Source organism: Ostrea edulis, chromosome 4 (assembly GCF_947568905.1).
Source record: "Ostrea edulis chromosome 4, xbOstEdul1.1, whole genome shotgun sequence".
Taxonomy (NCBI): Eukaryota; Metazoa; Mollusca; class Bivalvia; order Ostreida; family Ostreidae; genus Ostrea; species Ostrea edulis.
This window is the reverse complement of record NC_079167.1, coordinates 8,342,852-8,346,696: the sequence shown is the minus strand read 5'-3', so window position 1 is coordinate 8,346,696 and position 3,845 is coordinate 8,342,852.

The window sequence follows — 3,845 nt, the reverse complement described above, 5'->3', positions numbered from 1 at the left end:
GTCATGATTTTGTCTGCTTGTCTGTTTATGAAAACTTTTGATGTGATGGAATAACTCAAAACAATTTACACTGTAACGTTTTTAAATCTTATACAGAAATACTTTTCAATGAGAGAAAGACACCCATAGATATTGGGTCTGTCTGTATGCACCTGTCAACACTGTGATTGTGACACGATAACTCAAACAGTTTTCACCATAACAATTTCAAATTTTGTATAAATGTACTTTATAATGAGAGAAACTAAAGACACCTGTAAATTTTGGGGTTATTTAAAGCTATATGTGCCGTATTTTGTTCGATGTTAAAAAACCAGACCAAAATTTTGTCGGTATCATAAACTATGAAAAATACCGTAAATCTGGTTATTTTTGCTGTCGATTAATTTTTAGCGTTTTTGCATGTCGGAGTTGCAAAAATATTTTTCTCAAAAATAACTCTAAGGATTGGTATAATGTATGCTCCTGCATAAATTCGCAAAAATTATCGATATACACAAAAATAAATAGATAGGCTTTTTACTCAAATTCGCAAAAATAAAACGACGCAAAAATATCCAGATTTACGGTAATGCAATTTGACAATTTTGACAAATTATATACGGGTATTGAAGGAGTTCTGGTCTACTCAATGTAAGGAGAAAACGATGATTTTCTAATGCATATTTATGAAGGAATTACGTTTATGGTGGATGAGCGGAAGCACACGAGAACATTTTTATTAGAAACACCATGCATGCAATGGGAAATGATGATTTTGTTTACAGTATGTAGTTGTACTGAATGGCGATTTCATGTTAAACATGAAACTTAACTCCCCCTCCATTGCTCACTGGTTCTCTGTACCCTGTTTCCCTCTGAGTGTGTTTTATCGCTTAATGTGTCCTGTAGGCCGTCCATGCTTTCACCATGCAATTGTTGAATTTAGAAATTCTGAGCAATGTCATGTGATCATGAATATTTTGAAATGGTGTGGACATGATAAAATATATTGTCCACTCAATATCTCGAGAACTATTTGCTGCTTGGTACACTGACTTCTCCTAAGAAATAGATAACCCAGCCAATTTTCAGGTAACAAGGTCAAGGGTCAAACTGGGCAGAGTAAGAAATTGTCCGCTCAATATCTTGAGAACCCTATGCTTGACAGACATCAAACTTGATTCACTGGTTCTACATAAAAAGTAGATTACTCCAATTCATTTTGAGGTCAAAGGTCAATTTTCTCTGGCCATAAGATATTGTCTGCTCAATATCTGAGATCCATTTGCTTGACAGACATTAAACTTAGTACACTGACTTCTCCTTAGAAGTAGATTTCAGATCACAAGGTCAAGGGTGAAAGTAGACATAGCAAGATATTTTCTGCTCAATATCTTGAGAATGCTTGCTTGACAGATATAAAACTTGGTACAGTGGTTGTATCTAAGGAATAGATTATCCTTATTATACCCCCTGCAACAAGTTGTGGGGGTGGGTGGGGGTATACTGGAATCGGGTTGTCCGTCTGTCTGTCCTCCGTCCGTCTGTAGACGCAATGGTTTCTGGGCTCTAAAGCATTATCCTTTCCACCTACCATCACCATATCATATATATGGACTACCCATGGGATGAAGATGTTCCCTATCGATTTTGGGGTCAAAGGTCAAACGCACTGGACATCGAAGTAGCAATATGGTTTCTGGGCTCTAAAGCGTTATCCTTTCCACCTACAGTCACCATATCATACTTATGGACTACCCATGGGATGAAGATGTTCCCTATCGATTTTGGGGTCAAAAGGTCAAGCACACTGGACATCGAAGTAGCAATATGGTTTCCGGGCTCTAAAACATTATCCTTTCCACCTACAGTCACCATATCATACATATGGACTACCCATGGGATGAAGATGTTCCCTATTGATTTTGGGGTCAAAAGGTCAAGTGCACTGGACATCAAAGTAGCAATATGGTTTCCGGGCTCTAAAGCGTTATCCTTTCCACCTACAGTCACCATATCATACATATGGACTACCCATGTTGATGAAGATGTTCCCTATCGATTTTGGGGTCAAAAGGTCAAGCGCACTGGACATCGAAGTAGCAATATATGGTTTCCGGGCTCTAAAGCGTTATCCTTTCCACCTACAGTCACCATATCATACATATGGACTACCCATGGGATGAAGATGTTCCCTATCGATTTTGGGGTCCAAAGGTCAAGTGCACTGGACATCGAAGTAGCAATATGGTTTCCAGGCTCTAAAGCGTTATCCTTTCCACCTACAGTCACCATATCATACATATGGACTACCCATGTTGATGAAGATGTTCCCTATCGATTTTGGGGTCAAAAGGTCAAGCGCACTGGACATCGAAGTAGCAATATATGGTTTCCGGGCTCTAAAGCGTTATCCTTTCCACCTACAGTCACCATATCATACATATGGACTACCCATGGGATGAAGATGTTCCCTATCGATTTTGGGGTCCAAAGGTCAAGTGCACTGGACATCGAAGTAGCAATATGGTTTCCAGGCTCTAAAGCGTTATCCTTTCCACCTACAGTCACCATATCATACATATGGACTACCCATGTTGATGAAGATGTTCCCTATCGATTTTGGGGTCAAAAGGTCAAAGGTCACACGCACTGGACATCAAAGTAGCAATATGGTTTCCATTTAAATTCTTTAACGGCTTTTTTCATCGCATGGAGATGCTGTGTTCCTAGATACCTTTTGGATCATAATACTGAAATTTTACCTATTACCAACACCCTTTGGGAGATTGGGGTAAGTGGGGGGTATTCTTAGTGAGCATTGCTCACAGTACCTCTTGTTGATTTTGATATCACAAGGTCAAAGGTAAGGGTCAAACTGGACATAGTAAGATATTGTCCACCTAATATGTTGAGAACCATTTGCTTGACAGACATCACACTTGGTACACTGGTTCCCCATAAAGAGTATATGGTCGGATAATGGTCCCCATTGTTTTCAGATCAGAAGGTCATGATTCTAATGATTGGTTATTTGGAAATGGGTGAAGGGCTTTCAAGTTTGTTCAAATGAAGGGCCATGCCCTCTTCAAAGGGAGATAATCGCAAAAATAGGATGGAGTTATTTAAAAATAAGAACCACTGGGCCAGAAGAGCTGAAATTTACAGGAAAGCTTCCTGACACAGTGCAGATTCAGGTTTTTCAAAACCATGACCCCCCGGGGTAGGTTGGGGCCACAATAGGGGATCAAAGTTTTACATGCAAATATATAGGGAAAAATCTTCTCAAGAACCACTGGGGTAGTAAAGTTTACATTTACATCAAAGCTTCCTGTCATAGTGCAGATTCAAGTTTGTTAAAATCACAGCCCCTGGATGTAGGGTGGGGCCACAATAGGGATCAAAGTTTTACATACAAATGTATAGGGAAAATCTTCTCAAGAACCATTAGGCTAGAGAAGTTTACATTTTCATGAAAGCTTCCTGACATATTGCAGATTCAAGTTTGTTAACATCATGGCCCCTGAGGGTAGGGCCACAATAGGGGATCAAAGTTTTACATACAATTATATAGAGTATATCTTTAAAAATTTTCTCAAGAACCACTGGGCCAGAAAAGTTTACATTTACAGGAAAGCTTCCCGACATTGTGCAGATTCAATTTTGTATAAATCATGGCCCCAAGGGGTAGGTTGGGGCCACAATAGGGATAAGATTTGCATGTAAATATATATAGGGAAAATCTTTAAATATGGACCAAAGTGACTCAGGTGAGCAATGTGGTCCATGGCCTCTTGTTTGTCATAGGCCTTTGATATTTGGTATATGTGTTGTGTGTCATTTTTACTGACCTTTTATGTAAA